Here is a 19,317-nt window from a genome sequence, read left to right as displayed (position 1 = left end):
GCCAAGGTCTTCCTGAGGCAAATGAACCTGTTGATGAAACAATTGATAGACCAGACATAACTGGAGATAGGAATACATCCCCAGTCCCAGATGATGACAGCACTCCAGAGAATGAAAGACTTGATGTTTATGGTGTTGCTCCAAATGACGAGATTGGAAGAGTGTCAAAAGAAAATGTAGATGACAAAGAACCTGGATTAGAATCAGTTCACAAACCAGATTTTATTGAACAAACTGAACCAACTGAAGAATTGTCTGAGGTAGATCAACCTGATGGAAGTCGTCCAGACAGAAATGGAATTCCTAGAAAAGACACAGAAAGCAAAGTGCCAGTCAAAGGAATCCTTGGTGGGAAAAAAGTTAGAGGAGTCAGGTTTGGAAAAATTGTTCCAACGGGCCCTATAAGGAGAAAGGGCCATGGTCTTCCTGAGGCAAATGAACCTGTTGATGAAACAATTGATAGACCAGACATAACTGGAGATAGGAATACATCCCCAGTACCAGATGATGACAGCACTCCAGGGAATGAAAGACTTGATGTTAATGGTATTGCTCCAAATGACGATATTGGAAGAGCGCCTAATGAAAATGTAGATGACAAAGAACCTGGCCTAGAATCAGTTCACAAACCAGATGGTATTGAACAAACTGAACCAACTGAAGAATTGGCTGAAGGAGTTGAACCTGATGGAAGTCGTCCTAGAAAAGACACAGAAAGCAAAATGCCAGTCAAAGGAATCCTTGGTGGGAAAAAAGTTAAAGGAGTCAGGTTTGGAAAAATTGTTCCAACGGGCCCTATAAGGAGAAAGGGCCAAGGTCTTCCTGAGGCAAATGAACCTGTTGATGAAACAATTGATAGACCAGACATAACTGGAGATAGGAATACATCCCCAGTCCCAGATGATGACAGCACTCCAGGGAATGAAAGACTTGATGTTTATGGTGTTGCTCCAAATGACGAGATTGGAAGAGTGCCAAAAGAAAATATAGATTACAAAGAACCTGGATTAGAATCAGTTCACAATCCAGATTTTATTGAACAAACTGAACCAACTGAAGAATTGTCTGAGGTAGATCAACCTGATGGAAGTCGTCCAGACAGAAATGGAATTCCTAGAAAAGACACAGAAAGCAAAGTGCCAGTCAAAGGAATCCTTGGTGGGAAAAAAGTTAAAGGAGTCAGGTTTGGAAAAATTGTTCCAACGGGCCCTATAAGGAGAAAGGGCCAAGGTCCTCCTGAGCCAATTGAACCTGTTGAAGAAACAATTGATAGACCAGACATAACTGGAGATAGGAATACATCCCCAGATGATGACAGCACTCCAGGGAATGAAAGACTTGATGTCAATGGTGTTGCTCCAAATGACGATATTGGAAGAGCGCCAAAAGAAAATGTAGATGACAAAGAACCTGGCCTAGAATCAGTTCACAAACCAGATGGTGTTGTACAAACTGAACCAACTGAAGAATTGCCTGAAGGAGGTCAATCTGATGGGAGTCGTCCTGACAGAAATGGAATGCAGGGAAAAGAATCAGAAAGCCAAGTGCCAGTCAAAGGAACCCTTGTTGGGAAAAAGGATACAGGAGTCAGGATTGGCAAAATAATTCGAAATGGCACTACATGGAAAAAGGGCAAAGGTGCTCCTGAGGAAAATGAACCTGTTGATGAAACAACTGATAGACCAGACATAAGTGGAGATAGGAATATATCCCCAGTCCGAGATGATGAGAGCAGTCCAGGGAATGAAAGACTTAATGTTTATGGTGTTGCTCCAAATGACGATATTGGAAGAGTGGCAAAAGAAAATGTAGATGACAAAGAACCTGGCCTAGAATCAGTTCGCAAACCAGATTTTATTGAACAAACTGAACCAACTGAAGAATTGTCTGAGGGAGATCAACCTTCTGGAAGTCGTCCAGACAGAAATGGAATTCCTCGAAAAGACACAGAAGGCAAAGTGCCAGTCAAAGGAATCCTTGGTGGGAAAAAAGTTAAAGGAGTCAGGTTTGGAAAAATTGTTCCAACGGGCCCTATAAGGAGAAAGGGCCAAGGTCTTCCTGAGCCAAATGAACCTGTTGATGAAACTATTGATAGACCAGACATAACTGGAGATAGGAATACATCCCCAGTACCAGATGATGACAGCACTCAAGGGAATGAAAGACTTGATGTTAATGGTATTGCTCCAAATGACGATATTGGAAGAGCGCCTAAAGAAAATGTAGATGACAAAGAACCTGGCCTACAATCAGTTCACAAACCAGATGGTATTAAACAAACTGAACCAACTGAAGAATTGGCTGAAGGAGTTGAACCTGATGGAAGTCGTCCTAGAAAAGACACAGAAAGCAAAATGCCAGTCAAAGGAATCCTTGGTGGGAAAAAAGTTAACGGAGTCAGGTTTGGAAAAATTGTTCCAACGGGCCCTATAAGGAGAAAGGGCCAAGGTCTTCCTGAGGCAAATGAACCTGTTGATGAAACAATTGATAGACCAGACATAACTGGAGATAGGAATACATCCCCAGTCCCAGATGATGACAGCACTCCAGGGAATGAAAGACTTGATGTTTATGGTGTTGCTCCAAATGACAAAATTGGAAGAGTGCCTAAAGAAAATGTAGATGACAAAGAACCTGGATTAGAATCAGTTCACAAACCAGATTTTATTGAACAAACTGAACCAACTGAAGAATTTTCTGAGGTAGATCAACCTGATGGAAGTCGTCCAGACAGAAATGGAATTCCTAGAAAAGACACAGAAAGCAAAGTGCCAGTCAAAGGAATCCTTGGTGGGAAAAAAGTTAAAGGAGTCAGGTTTGGAAAAATTGTTCCAACGGGCCCTATAAGGAGAAAGGGCCAAGGTCCTCCTGAGCCAAATGAACCTGTTGATGAAACAATTGATAGACCAGACATAACTGGAGATAGCAATACATCCCCAGTCCCAGATGATGACAGCACTCCAGGGAATGAAAGACTTGATGTTAATGGTGTTGCTCCAAATGACGATATTGGAAGAGCGCCAAAAGAAAATGTAGATGACAAAGAACCTGGCCTAGAATCAGTTCACAAACCAGATGGTATTGAACAAACTGAACCAACTGAAGAATTGCCTGAAGGAGTTCAATCTGATGGGAGTCGTCCTGACAGAAATGGAATGCAGGGAAAAGAGTCAGAAAGCCAAGTGCCAGTCAAAGGAACCCTTGTTGGGAAAAAGGTTACAGGAGTCAGGATTGGCAAAATAATTCGAAATGGCACTACATGGAAAAAGGGCAAAGGTGCTCCTGAGGAAAATAAACCTGTTGATGAAACAACTGATAGACCAGACATAAGTGGAAATAGGAATATATCCCCAGTCCCAGATGACGAGAGCAGTCCAGGGAATGAAAGACTTGATGTTTATGGTGTTGCTCCAAATGACGATATTGGAAGAGTGCCAAAAGAAAATGTAGATGACAAAGAACCTGGCCTAGAATCAGTTCGCAAACCAGATTTTATTGAACAAACTGAACCAACTGAAGAATTGTCTGAGGGAGATCAACCTTCTGGAAGTCGTCCAGACAGAAATGGAATTCCTCAAAAAGACACAGAAAGCAAAGTGCCAGTCAAAGGAATCCTTGGTGGGAAAAAAGTTAAAGGAGTCAGGTTTGGAAAAATTGTTCCAACGGGCCCTATAAGGAGAAAGGGCCAAGGTCTTCCTGAGCCAAATGAACCTGTTGATGAAACAATTGATAGACCAGACATAACTGGAGATAGGAATACATCCCCAGTACCAGATGATGACAGCACTCCAGGGAATGAAAGACTTGATGTTAATGGTATTGCTCCAAATGACGATATTGGAGGAGCGCCTAAAGAAAATGTAGATGACAAAGAACCTGGCCTAGAATCAGTTCACAAACCAGATGGTATTGAACAAACTGAACCAACTGAAGAATTGGCTGAAGGAGTTGAACCTGATGGAAGTCGTCCTAGAAAAGACACAGAAAGCAAAATGCCAGTCAAAGGAATCCTTGGTGGGAAAAAAGTTAACGGAGTCAGGTTTGGAAAAATTGTTCCAACGGGCCCAATAAGGAGAAAGGGCCAAGGTCTTCCTGAGGCAAATGAACCTGTTGATGAAACAATTGATAGACCAGACATAACTGGAGATAGAAATACATCCCCAGTCCCAGATGATGACAGCACTCCAGGGAATGAAAGACTTGATGTTTATGGTGTTGCTCCAAATGACGAGATTGGAAGAGTGGCAAAAGAAAATGTAGATGACAAAGAACCTGGCCTAGAATCAGTTCACAAATCAGATTTTATTGAACAAACTGAACCAACTGAAGAATTGTCTGAGGTAGATCAACCTGATGGAAGTCGTCCAGACAGAAATGTAATTCCTAGAAAAGACACAGAAAGCAAAGTGCCAGTCAAAGGAATCCTTGGTGGGAAAAAAGTTAAAGGAGTCAGGTTTGGAAAAATTGTTCCAACGGGCCCTATAAGGAGAAAGGGCCAAGGTCCTCCTGAGCCAAATGAACCTGTTGATGAAACAATTGATAGACCAGACATAACTGGAGATAGGAATACATCCCCAGTCCCAGATGATGACAGCACTCCAGGGAATGAAAGACTTGATGTTTATGGTGTTGCTCCAAATGACGATATTGGAAGAGTGCCAAAAGAAAATGTAGATGACAAAGAACCTGGCCTAGAATCAGTTCGCAAACCAGATTTTATTGAACAAACTGAACCAACTGAAGAATTGTCTGAGGGAGATCAACCTTCTGGAAGTCGTCCAGACAGAAATGAAATTCCTAGAAAAGACACAGAAAGCAAAGTGCCAATCAAAGGAACCCTTGGTGCGAAAAAAATTAAAGGAGCCAAGGTTGGCAAAATAGTTCCAAGGGTCAATGTAAGGAGAAAGGACCAAGGTGCTCCTGAAAAAAATGAACCTGTTGAGGAACCATCTGACAGACCAGATATAACTGGAAACAGTATATCTTCTGTCCCTGATGATGAGCGCAGGCAGGAGATTGAAAGACCTGAATCAACTGAAAAATCTCCCAAAGGAGATCAACCAGGTGGAAGTAGTCTTGATAGAAATAAATTTTTTGGAAAGGGTAAAAGAAACAAAGTACCAATCAAAGGAAACCTTGGTGGAAAAAAAGTTAAAGGAGGCAAGGTTGGCAAAAGAATTCAAAAGGGCACTATAAGGCAAAAGGACAAAGATGCTCCTGGGGAAAATGAACCTGTTGATGAAACAGCTGACAGACTAGACATAATGGGAGACTATGATGTAAGTGGAATGGAAGTTAAAGGAAAACCTAGACAACAAGTGTATTTTGAACCATATGAAAGTGATGGAAATGAGTCAACTGAAGAAAGTCCTGGAGGAGATGGTCTTATTAATGGCGGTCCTCGTAGAAAGGGACTAACTGGAAAAGGTGCTAGAAGAAAAGGCAGTGTCAAAGGAAATTTTGGGGTAAAAATGATTTCTGGAGTTATTAAAAAGAAAGTGCTTCAAAGAGACAGTCTCAAAGGAAAAGCCATTGGACAAGCTGTTATTAGTGAAGATGGATCTAATGATGGACAACCTGACATTATTGTAAATGATGTGGAACCAGGCAAAGTGGAAGGCTCTTACAGTGAAACTGAGGATTTTGAACAACCTAGTAATAAAAATGTATTGAATGAAGGTACCACTGATGTAAAAAGATCACGTCGAGGAAAGCGAATTCCTAGAAAACGTGTGGGTTATAAAGGAAATGTTAAAGGGAGTCTAAATTTAAAGAGAGTTCCTGAAACTAAGCGAGTAGGCAGTGGTTTTATTGGTGGTAATCTTGGTGGTAATATTGGAGAGTCATACAAAACTCCTGAAGGAATTTTGTTTGATGGTGATGTCGCTGAAGGAAAAGCACATTATGATTATGGCTTTGGACAAAAGGGATCTATTCTAAAAGGGTATGAATTGAAAGAATCTGTCATAAACACTGTCGGTGGAAAAGGAGTTGTTGGTGTAAATCTTGGAGAGGATGGAATTTTTACAACCACTCGTAGAAGAAAAGGTGATCTGATTAATGGAGATACAATTGGCGTAAATGAAATTATTGGTGGTTCTACAAATGTAATTAATTTGAAATCCAAGGAAGAAGAACCCGGTCAAGGTACTACAGAGGGGAGTAGACAAAATGTAGTTATTCCTAAACATAGGGTACTCTTGAGATCAGACACTGGTCCAAAAATAGCTAATGTCATCACTGCAGGAAAAGGTACTCCTGCGCAAGCAACTACATTTGCTGATGGAAACCCTGGAGAAAGTAAAGGGGTTGATGGCATGTTTGGAGACAGGGCATTCAAAAATACAGTCAGTGAAAAACAGGGGGTTATTGTGGTCAATACAGATCGAAATGGAAGTGTTAGAGATAATCTTAGTATAAATCAAGCTACTGAAAGTAATACTAAATCAATAGTTGGAAGAGATAGAGATGATAGTGATGTCCAAGAAGACAAAAATATTGGTGCAATCAGCACTGGAGAAAATGGACCTGATGGTGAAAAATTGGTGAAAAGTGGAATAATTGGAGGTGATGGCAACCCCGGAATTAGCTCAGGAGGAAATGTTTTAGATGGTAGTGCTGTTGGTGGACTGGGACATACTGAAAGTGATCTAGGATTAAGTGGTTTCAAAGAAGGGATCCAAGAGGGCAAATGGTCTGTAGGGGATGATGGTTCTTTGAAAGGACAGGGACAAGATACATTTGATGGAAGTGGCATAGCAGAAGGTGGACTAAGAAGAAAGTGGTTTGTAGGTGGTGGAGTTGATGGAAAAGGAAGTGCTAGAGGTTCTGTTGGCGGAAATATAAATAATGCAGGCTTCGATGGAGAACAGTCTCTTATTGGTGGAAGTGGTAATGGAGAGGCAAGCACTGGAGGTTCCTTTGGAGTAAATGGTATGGATGAAAGCAACCAAGATGGAAAATTGTTTGTTAGAGGTGGCACTGATGGCAAGGGCGTTAGTGAAGCTTCTTTTATAGGAAATGAAAATACAGCTGACAGTCAAGGAGGAACGTGGCTTGTTGGAGGTGGGGCTAATGGGCAAGGAGGTAGAAGAGGTTTCAGAGGAAACGGAATCTCAGCTAGAGGAAAATGGTTTGTTGGAGGGACAGTTGGTGAAACAGCAAGTGCTGGAATGTTAGCTGGAGGAAATGGTGTTGATTTAGGCAGCACAGGAGGAAAATGGGTTGTTGGAGGTGATGCTGATGAAAAGAGAAGTACTGGAGGTTCTTCTGGAGATGGTTTCAAGGCAAAAGTGAGCCAAGGAGGGAAGTGGTTCATTGGAGGTGATTCTCAAAGAGCTGGTATTTCTGTGGGCAGTGAAGGAGGGCAGTGGTTTACTGAGGGTTCTCTTGGAAAAAAAGGAACAAAAGAAAGCGCTGGGAGCGTCACTGTAGGACGAAATTATAATTTAAGAAATCTAGGTGCTAATGGTTTATCTGGTAGACCCAGGGGGTTTTAAGCATTTATCCAATCTTCAGTGGTGTATTTTTCATAACTTAATTTCTTCAGAAGACACATTTTCAAAAAGGTTTGGCAATGAGTACCTGTGGCACATGCAGACATAGTGTATTTGTTTGTCTCATTAACCTTCTTCAATTCCTCACTCTCTGTACTTTGCACCATCCATAAAAGAACCATTTTTCAGATTTAAGCTCAATATAAATGCCTTAGGCATGGAAGATTTTGACAATATTGACAATTGTTTCTATATTAAGACAGTCAGGATCCAAATGTACACTGTAAATGCTGAGTTTGTTGAGTAAACAAAACCTAAAAATCCTTTTGTCTCAGTGCAATCATTTGATTATTGCTGCCACATTTTGCAAAATGTGTGCTGTGGTCACACATATAAAATGGCAATAACATGGATCCAATTCATATTTAGGAGTAACAAGTTCTACCAAAGATGGCATAGACATTAATAAGCACTCCTACCATCTATCTCACACTGTTCATAATGGTGGGGCTAGAAAAGAGAGTGAAGCTAATCACTCCTATTAGCATTAGACTTAATGCTACATACTTCATTTGTGTACATTATTTTTTTATGTGTTTACCTCTTCACTACTAGAAAGCGACTACATTGCGTATTCTCTGAAACTGAGTACAAATAATTTATAATATACTATTGTTTGAAGAGTGAATACTCAATGTTAACATTGAACTTGTATGCATGACAGTCCTTAGATATGTACTTCACTACCATAGCTTGTTTGCATGCATACCTTAAAAATGATCTGTTGTTCTCTTATGAGTGTAAAACAGTTTGAGGGTTCAGTCTCAAAACATGGTGCTAGGTTGCTTTCCTTTGGATACTTGTGCTCTCAAATGTCTCTTTTTGGATTTGTATGATAAAACCATGCTTCTGTTGTTCACTTCTTACTCTGCTCGTGTGTGGCATACATTTTATCACCGTCACATGCAGCTTAATTTAAAATTTAATGGCATTGCCATCTGTTTTAAACTGTCATCTGTAGTGTCTGTATCTTTGGTGCCTGTAGTTGGCAAGTGATGCAATAAAATTTTCAAACACCATGTCCATTCTACAGCTGTGTTTTTCTTTAAAAACTAAATTACAATAGTTTATTTTTATTGTTATAATTGGTTGTTTATTGTCAAAAAGTGTGCTTTTTTAAGGTGGTAGGCACAAATATTAGTCCTTTACCCAAAGCATTTCTAAACAATGTATTGTGAGTGAGGTGGAGGTGTGTAACCATGGCAATAGGTTAACAAAAGTCCTCCAACATCATTGCATAAGCCTGAGAATCTACTCAGTACTTATTCAATTATCACTAAATAGGTGTACTTTTGCCTGCCACTTCTGTCAAGTGTATATAATAATATATTGAGAAAAACATGTTTGCCCCTTTACAATGTAATCTACGTGAAAAGGCTTAAGGAAAATCATTTAGTACTGTTTTATGGAGATGGAAGCCCCACTCAGGCAACAACCACAATCCTTGCAAGGGTGAACCATAAAAGTCAGTAAATTAATTTGTGGTTAACCTTCTGGCAGCTTGGCACAAAACAGTCAGGCTTACATTATAGACTATCTGGAAAGTATTTCTTACAAACATCCAATAAGGAAAAAGGGACATATTGAAAATATATCCTATAAGCACAAACTTCCTTTGAGAAATGGGGTTGTTGATTGAAACAGGAGTGACCCTGTTCAAGCAACAGGCACAATCACTGTCAGGGGGAAACCACAAAGCTATCTAAATTAGCCTGTGCTTAACCATCTGGTACCTCAGCACACAAGAATTCAGGCTTTACTTAGAGGCAATGTGACAAGTTTTTATGCAACACACAAACAGCAATAAAATGAAAACAGAACACAAGAAACATCCCACACCAATTTAAAAGAAAAGAGTACATTTTAATTATTATTTGACACCAAAACAATATACATCCAATCAGTAAAACCAGAGTTATGATTTTGTAAACAGTTATAGTAAAAACTAGTGCCTACAAATATCAAAGTGTCGGAGTAGGGAGCGTCGTCATCGGGGAGGTGAAGGATGAATTACAGTGAAGAGTTCTACGTTTGGACTTAGTTGTTGAAATGGAAGTCAAAAACCTCCAGAGGGACAAGGCAGGAGGCTGTAGTTGAAGACAGTTCTAGGAGGTCAGATATCCATTTGGCAAAGGAATCCTGAACAGGATTTGCTGCTGTAGAGAACATGGCAGGAGTAGCCATGAAGTAGGGCCAACCTGCAAGGTACCTAGGCAAATCAGCGAGCAGGTTGGTTCCAGTCTCCCAAGGGTTCTCAGAGTGCTTTTTAGCCAAGACATTTCCCAAGTTTTGGATTTTGGCTATATGGCAACTATTAGCACATCAACCAAGGGTCTAGGCCTGCAGTGACACCACTTGGAGATTCAGGACTACTCATGTTGGGTGCAGGTGCAAATTAAAAATGGTGGAAGCCTTTATGTCCCGATGGCTCTGAAGACATTGCGAGCAAACTAGCACATGGAGTCACTGTGTTGCTTCACTCTTCAGAATAACAGAACTATGCACTTCAGGATAGTTTAGGGCACAATGTGAAACAATCACTCTCACACACCTTAGTAAGTAGAATAATCAAGTTTATTTATGGGGCAAGTTCTCATATAGCAAAACTGACCACACTAACATATTATGAAAAATAACATGAGAATAACTGTGAAAATATAAACACTCTGATATCATGAAAAATAACACAAAAATAACTGCAAGAATAAGTGCATATAAACCACGCACACACAATATGCTTCAATGCTTATAAATTGAAAGGCTTCACCGAAAAGAGATTCTGCATCCCTCCGCTGCACACAAAGCCGGGGAACCCAAATCGACTGGCACAGGGAGTCTCCTTCGGGACAATCAGTCCTCCTGGCGTTGCGTCCAACCCAGAAGAGAGTTCCTAAACCAGTCCATCAAGGCTCCTGACCTTCATAGTATTTACCAACGCCCAGGAGTCTTTTCTAGAAAAAGACACCCTCCTTTACAAATTGTGCAATCGGCGGTACTTTGTTCACCCTTCGAGACGTCTCCTCGGAACGGGCCAGGTTCCCAGAAGAGGGCTCCAAGGTGAAGCGTGCATTCCTCCTTGAGTACAGGCGCATCCCCCTGTTGTCCTAACTGATAACTTGTGGAATGTAAATAGCGCCCTTCGTATCAGGAAGATGGAGCGAAGTTGAGCAGAAAAACACCCCACCCTGCGGCTTGCCGAAGCTTGTGGAAAAAGACAGAACAGTGCTTTACGCACAGAACCAGACTCGACAAAATGGAGTCGTGAACCAATGTAAAATGGAAGCAGAGGCCAATGGTCCATAGTATATTTCATTGTCCTTACCCTACACCACTGTTCACCTTGCACGTAGTGCATGTAGCAATACATTCCAACCTTGGACCATTTGGCCAACTTACAACTAAGTATATCCTATAAGCTGAAATGGCAATGCTCTAGGGCGACACTGAGATAGAAGGTTAGGCACACACTGAATACAACAACATAACGAAATTAAAATAACTATTATGATAATGATAACACCAAGGATATAACGCAGTTGGCCTAAATTAGGCAGCTGTCCAAAAACCCAATCCCATCACCCCTTGTCAACATCCTGCGGCACCCCCTTCACTAACTTATGCAGGGCCTCTATGTGGGAGTTGATTGATATGGCGTGGTCGGGTAAATTAAAACAACACAACCCTTCAAAATCGCTGCAGCCATGGTTGTGTTTGAGTAGTAAATACTCAATAGCTGTGCGATTCTGCAAAGCAGCTTTTCTAGTTCCCTGTACATCTAATAACAGCTCAGCTAAAGCAGCTGATGTATAATTAATATTCTTAACTACCAAACATGCAAGTTTTTTATTAACTCTGGTATTATACACTCCGAGCCCTGGTACCCCTACAATAGAACCAGCTAAACTGACATATTCCGTTTTGGAAAGCAATTACATTTCAGAATCACAGTCTGTAGGCAATTGAATAGTGTCTCTTGTATAGCGAGGGTGTAGAGCAGTATCCCTAGGAAACATGAGAAAGCCTAAGCATGTCCAGGCACAAGGCCCTCCAGTTAGATTGGCTGGGATATAGGTAAAAGAGATGTTACCACATGAAAAGAGCCAACCTTTAGGCAACTTAACGTTTTGAATGTGGCTGGCAGCAGGCACCACATTCTGGCAGAACAATTAATTATTTACATTCAAACAGGTCAGGTCATTTCGTGAGTGGCACAATGTCTGTTGTGCAGCAGTTAAGTTTTTGTCTCTTTTCTCCAATTTAAGCTGAGCACATTTACCGATTTTTATAGGATTACAGGTCAATTAATAGCACACATCCCAATTTGAGATGTTAAACGTGAGTATGGATGTCATGTTCCTCCACAACCGCCTGCCCACCTCCGGGCAATGACGGCAGTACTCATAGAGTGACAGATGGGAGCGAACGTCACTCACAACCACCATTCCATCCTGGTTTGTATTGTTAAAGATGTGCAATAATACCGCAGCAGGAGTGGGCACTGCCACCAGACAAGTGGGTTACCAGTCTGATTAATTGACAAAGTCATGATGACATGCTTGTATGCAGGAGGAGCGGACCTAATCAGCCGGTTTCGCACAGACACATTTAAAATTCCATTAATCAAATAATGAGCATTACCCAGAAAGATAGCTGTTTTCATCCCTTCCTCCTTCAATCTCTGTACTGCATCTCTCAAAGTATACCAAGGTTTATCATTAGGCGGCCAGTCTGACTCTGACGGATACTTCTGAGCACACCCTTGCGCTGCTAACTCCAACAGATTGGTCATGGGACCATTCCCCGGATAAGTTCTAAACTCATTTTGGATAACTGGGTCTGTACTTAAGATACAAAGCATCGGGGCGTCGCCGTGATCTAATTGGACCCCCTGACCCCCATATCATGCACTCGCACCATCCACGTAAGCAATGTTTCCCCAGACCTCTGTCGAAATCTGTCTATCACATCACTTAGTTCTTGCTGTGTGTAATCCTCCAGAGCATCCAGTATCACCCCTCCAGGGTTAGCTGGGCTATGCTGTAACTTTCGCCGATAAATTGGCTGCGCACGGACAACATTCCTGCGCTCTGTCTTTTCCTGACTAACATCTTGACAGTTATCACCCCAGGACTCATCTGAAAAATCAGACGTATCCCAGATGTTTCCATCCCAAAATTCAGGGTCAAAGGCTAATCCTGCCTGAGAGATAGCTAAATGTACCTTCTTTTTATTAACTTTCCCTCTTCGTTTTTTGTGTTTATATTGAGCGACGCTAACTGCCGTCCTCTCTTCAACCAGCTGGTACATTTCAAGCTTATCACTTAACAATATATTTTGACAAGCTAACATGGTAGAGGAATTTCGGGCTTCTACTAACTCCTTCTCCAGCTGCTCGTGGTCTTTCTGTAACTGTAAAAGTTTTTCATGCAACTTTCTGTACGCAGAGAGCAAGATCCAGCCTCGCCTCCCTAACATACAAATCTCTTTTCCCTTGTCAATTGACACTTTTTGTAAACATGTAAAAACATCTTCAGGTTCTGCATTTAACATACACGCATTCCAATTTTCACACAAACCAGCACAACGTGACCATTCCTGAGCTAAAAGTTTATACGGGGCAGTTTCCCACCCGGTATTTCTATGTCCGGATTTGATACATGAGAACTTGCTTTTGAACTCGCTTTGATCTTATTAAACATTTTCCTTTTTGTTCGAATCCTGCAAACGACTACACCAAATTGTGTTGCTTCACTCTTCAGAATAACAGAACTAGGCACTTCAGGACAGTTTAGGGCACAATGTGAAACAATCACTCTCACACACCTTAGTAAGTAGAATGATCAAGTTTATTTATGGGGCAAGTTCTCATATAGCAAAACTGATCACACTAACATATTATGAAAAATAACATGAGAATAACTGTGAGAATATAAACACTCTGTGATATCATGAAAAATAACACGAAAATAACTGCAAGAATAAGTGCATATAACCCATGCACACACAATATGCTTCAATGCTTATAAATTGAAAGGCTTCACCGAAAAGAGATTCTGAATCCCTCCGCTTCACACAAAGCCGGGGAACCCAAATCGACTGGCACAGGGAGTCTCCTTCGGGACAATCAGTCCTCCTGCCATTGCGTCCAACCCAGAAGAGAGTTCCTAAACCAGTCCATCAAGGCTCCTGACCTTTATAGTATTTACCAACGCCCAGGTGTCTTTTCTAGAAAAAGACCCCCTCCTTTACAAATTCTGCAATCAGCGGTACCTTGTTCACCCTTCGAGAGGTCTCCTCGGAACAGGCCAGATTCCCAGAAGAGGGCTCCAAGGTGAAGCTTGCATTCCTCCTTGAGTACAGGCACATCCCCCTGTTGTCCTAACTGATAGCTTGTGGAATGTAAATAGCGCCCTTCGTATCAGGCAGATGGAGCGAAGTTGAGCAGAAAAGCACCCCACCCTGCGGCTTGCCAAAGCTTGTGGAAAAACACAGAACAGTGCTTTACGCACAGAACCAGACTCGACAAAATGGAGTTGTGAACCAATGTAAAATGGAAGCAGAGGCCAATGGTCCATAGTATATTTAATTGTCCTTACCCTACACCACTGTTCACCTTGCACGTAGTGCATGTAGCAATACAGGCGCTCTGGTAGTCCTGTGTTCAGACAAAGATGCAGTGCTCAAACAGCGGGGCTGGCCTCTGGGGGTTCAAGGCAAGCTCCAGACAGCAGAACAGTCCTTCCAGGCACAACAAAGTAGCTTGTGGAGTACACAGAAGGCCACAACACCAGGCAGTCATCAGAGAGTCCTAATGCAGGTCCAGAAAGTAAACGGAAGTGTGTGTCTGAGGACCCTATAATTGTATATTGTGCCTTCTTTGAAGTTGAGAAAAGATTCTAGCATGCTTGGAATTTCTTGATTCAAGCTGGCTGCAGAGACAATGTGGAGATGGCAAGCCCTTTATACGAAGGAAGAGCACAACCTGTTCTGTGGCAAGTGGGGCTATGCCAAGCTCCACCCCCATCCTGCCAGCAGATGAGCAATTCAGGAACACCTGGGGCCTAATTAGGAGTTCAGCGGTCAGACCACCAAAACTCCAATACAGGAGTGGGGAGGCATCCACCAAACCAGCAGCCTCCCCACCACTGTATTACTATGTTTCCATAGGGCTGACCTGGGGAACAGTGCAATAGCATTGGCCTCAGTTCTCAGAGAGAGTCAAGGCAAATGCTACCACACACAGCACATTCAGAATGCACACTTTCTGCCATGACAGAAAGTAAACATTCCAAGTGTGCTGACAGGGGGGCCTTGCACTGCCCACAACATGGTTGTGGGCAGTTCAGGGGCCACCCGTACTCAAACTCTGCCTTTCTACCAGTCTTTTCGTGGCATGGACCTTACTATGAAACGGCTGGTGGAAAGTAAAGTTGTGATCAGCAGGTGCCGAACTTGGCACCGCCATTGCTGACTACAACTTTCACCACCACCAATCCGTCAGGATTTCTGACCGCTAGCATTGTAATCTGGCAGTTGGACCACCCGGGATGCGATGGTCAGACCACCACTGCAGGTACGGCAATCCTATGAATCACCATACTCGTAATCAGGCCCCTAATCTCTCAATTATTTGGCTGGGAGGAATTCACAAAGTCTAACTGTCAATAACACCCAACCATGTGACACATGGTACGCTGCTGGCACTAAGAGACTAAGGGCATGAGAATGCTAACTTTCTAAAAGTGGCATTTTCAAAATTATAATTTAGAATCTAACTTTAAAATTAAAGAGGACTTTTAATTACAATTTCAATTATGTTTTCCTATGGGGCATATAGGCCTCACAGTAGTGAAAAACAATTGTAAGAGTTTCTCCTTACCAGGACACGAAAAACATAAAGGTACCTGGCCAGTTTTTTAATTACAATGCACCCTGCCATATGAGCTAGGGCCTACCAAAGGATTGATGTATATACTTTAAAAGGGGAGTTCAAGGCTTGACAAGGGGATTATATTGCTGTGTCAAATTTGAAGTTTAAAAATGAATTCAGCCTGAAATGGCAGCCTGGAACATGTTTTAAGGGGCTACTTAATTGGTTAGCACAGAATGTGCTGCAGCCCCACTAGCAGCGTATAATTGTGGGGCACTGGGTACATGGTCACTCCTCTACAAGGGACTTATAAATAAATTAAACATGCTAAATATGCTAACCAGGTGTAAAACAACTTCACCATGGTTAGACCAGCCAGCACAAGCACTTTAGCCATGTCAGCACTGGTAAAGTGCACAGAGTACTAAGGCCACCTGTAGGAGGCTGGACTGGCTTGTAGTGCGTACCAAGGGGTACTTGCACCTTGCACCAGGCCCAGTTATCCCTTATTAGTGTATAGGGTGTCTAGCAGCTTAGGCTGATAGATAATGGTAGCTTAGCAGAGCAGCTTAGGCTGAACTAGGAGACGTGTGAAGCTACTACAGTACCACAAGTGTCACTTGCACAATATCATAAGGAAACACAATACACAGTTATACTAAAAATAAAGGTACTTTATTTTTATGACAATATGCCAAAGTATCTTAGAGTGTACCCTCAGTGAGAGGATAGGAAATATACACAAGATATATATACACAATAGCAAAAATATGCAGTATAGTCTTAGAAAACAGTGCAAACAATGTATAGTTACAATAGGATGCAATGGAGAAACATAGGGATAGGGGCAACACAAAACATATACTCCAAAAGTGGAATGCGAACCACGAATGGACCCCAAACCTATGTGACCTTGTAGAGGGTCGCTGGGACTATTAGAAAATAGTGAGAGTTAGAAAAATAACCCTCCCCAAGACCCTGAAAAATGAGTGCAAAGTGCACTAAAGTTCCCCTAAGGACAAAGAAGTCGTGATAGAGGAATAATGCAGGAAAGACACAAACCAACAATGCAACAACGAAGGATTTCCAATCTTGGGTACCTGTGGAACAAGGGGACCAAGTCCAAAAGTCACGAGCAAGTCGGAGATGGGCAGATGCCCAGGAAATGCCAGCTGTGGGTGCAAAGAAGCTTCTACTGGACAGAAGAAGCAGAGGTTTCTGCAGGAACAAAAAGGGCTAGATACTTCCCCTTTGGTGGACGGATCCCTCTCGCCGTGGATAGTCGTGCAGAAGTGTTTTCCCGCCGAAAGGATGCCAACAAGCCTTGCTAGCTGCAAATCATACAGTTAGCATTTTGGACGCTGCTGTGGCCCAGGAGGGACCAGGAGGTCGCAAATTAGACCAGGAGGTAGAGGGGACGTCGAGCAAGACAAGGAGTCCTCTTAGCAGCAGGTAGCACCCGGACAAGTGCCAGAAACAGGCACTACGAGGATGCATGAAACGGTGCTCACCCGAAGTCGCACAAAGGAGTCCCACGTCGCCGGAGACCAACTTAGAAAGTCGTGCAATGCAGGTTAGAGTGCCGTGGAACCAGGCTTGACTGTGCACAAAGGATTTCCGCCAGAAGTGCACAGGGGCCGGAGTAGCTGCAAAAGTCACGGTTCCCAGCAATGCAGTCTAGCGAGGTGAGGCAAGGACTTACCTCCACCAAACTTGGACTGAAGAGTCACTGGACTGTGGGAGTCACTTGGACAGAGTTGCTGGATTCAAGAGACCTCACTCGTCGTGCTGAGAGGAGACCCAAGGGACCGGTAATGCAGCTTTTTGGTGCCTGCGGTTGCAGGGGGAAGATTCCGTCGACCCACGGGAGATTTCTTCGGAGCTTCTAGTGCAGAGAGGAGGCAGACTACCCCCACAGCATGCACCACCAGGAAAACAGTCGAGAAGGCGGCAGGATCAGCGTTACAGAGTTGCAGTAGTCGTCTTTGCTACTATGTTGCAGGTTTGCAGGCTTCCAGCGCGGTCAGCAGTCGATTCCTTGGCAGAAGGTGAAGAGAGAGATGCAGAGGAACTCGGATGAGCTCTTGCATTCGTTATCTAAAGTTTCCCCAGAGACAGAGACCCTAAATAGCCAGAAAAGAGGGTTTGGCTACTTAGGAGAGAGGATAGGCTAGTAACACCTGAAGGAGCCTATCAGAAGGAGTCTCTGACGTCACCTGGTGGCACTGGCCACTCAGAGCAGTCCAGTGTGCCAGCAGCACCTCTGTTTCCAAGATGGCAGAGGTCTGGAGCACACTGGAGGAGTTCTGGACACCTCCCAGGGGAGGTGCAGTTCAGGGGAGTGGTCACTCCCCTTTCCTTTGTCCAGTTTCGCGCCAGAGCAGGGCTAAGGGGTCCCCTGAACCGGTGTAGACTGGCTTATGCAGAATTGGGCACATCTGTGCCCAAGAAAGCATTTCCAGAGGCTGGGGGAGGCTACCCCTCCCCTGCCTTCACACCATTTTCCAAAGGGAGAGGGTGTAACACCCTCTCTCAGAGGAAGTCCTTTGTTCTGCCATCCTGGGACAAGCCTGGCTTGACCCCAGGGGGGCAGAAACCTGTCTGAGGGGTTGGCAGCAGCAGCAGCTGCAGTGAAACCCCAGAAAAGGCAGTTTGGCAGTACCAGGGTCTGTGCTACAGACCACTGGGATCATGGAATTGTGCCAACAATGCCAGGATGGCATAGAGGGGGCAATTCCATGATCTTAGACATGTTACATGGCCATATTCGGAGTTACCATTGTGAAGCTACATATAGGTATTGACCTATATGTAGTGCACGCGTGTAATGGTGTCCCCGCACTCACAAAGTTCAGGGAATTGGCCCTCAACAATGTGGGGGCACCTTGGCTAGTGCCAGGGTGCCCTCACACTAAGTAACTTTGCACCTAACCTTTACCAGGTAAAGGTTAGACATATAGGTGACTTATAAGTTACTTAAGTGCAGTGTAAAATGGCTGTGAAATAACGTGGACGTTATTTCACTCAGGCTGCAGTGGCAGGCCTGTGTAAGAATTGTCAGAGCTCCCTATGGGTGGCAAAAGAAATGCTGCAGCCCATAGGGATCTCCTGGAACCCCAATACCCTGGGTACCTTAGTACCATATACTAGGGAAGTATAAGGGTGTTCCAGTAAGCCAATGTAAATTGGTAAAATTGGTCACTAGCCTGTTAGTGACAATTTGAAAGAAATGAGAGAGCATAACCACTGAGGTTCTGATTAGCAGAGCCTCAGTGAGACAGTTAGTCACTACACAGGTAACACATTCAGGCACACTTATGAGCACTGGGGCCCTGGTGAACAGGGTCCCAGTGACACATACAACTACAACAACATATATACAGTGCAAAATGGGGGTAACATGCCAGGCAAGATGGTACTTTCCTACACAACCCCCCCCCAAACGAAGGACAATAAGACTAGCCATGACCTGATGAGTCTTCATTGTCTAAGTGGAAATATCTGGAGAGTCCATCTGCATTGGAGTGGCTACTCCCAGGTCTATGTTCCACTGTATAGTCCATTCCCTGTAGGGATATGGACCACCTCAACAATTTAGGATTTTCACCTTTCATTTGTTTTAGCCAAAGTAGAGGTTTGTGGTCTGTCTGAACAATCAAGTGAGTGCCAAACAGGTATGGCCTCAACTTCTTCAGAGCCCAGACCACAGCAAAGGCCTCCCTCTCTATGGCAGACCAACGCTTTTCTCTAGGGGTCAACCTCCTACTAATAAAAGCAACAGGTTGATCCTGGCCCTCAGAATTAAGTTGTGATAGGACTGCCCCTACTCCTAATTCAGATGCATCAGTTTGGACATAGAATTTTTTAGAGTAAGAAGGGCTTTTCAGGACA

The sequence above is a fragment of the Pleurodeles waltl genome, chromosome 7 (assembly GCF_031143425.1).
Source record: "Pleurodeles waltl isolate 20211129_DDA chromosome 7, aPleWal1.hap1.20221129, whole genome shotgun sequence".
Classification (NCBI taxonomy): domain Eukaryota; kingdom Metazoa; phylum Chordata; class Amphibia; order Caudata; family Salamandridae; genus Pleurodeles; species Pleurodeles waltl.
The sequence above is the reverse complement of the archived record's forward strand: the minus strand, read 5'-3'. Positions refer to the sequence as shown.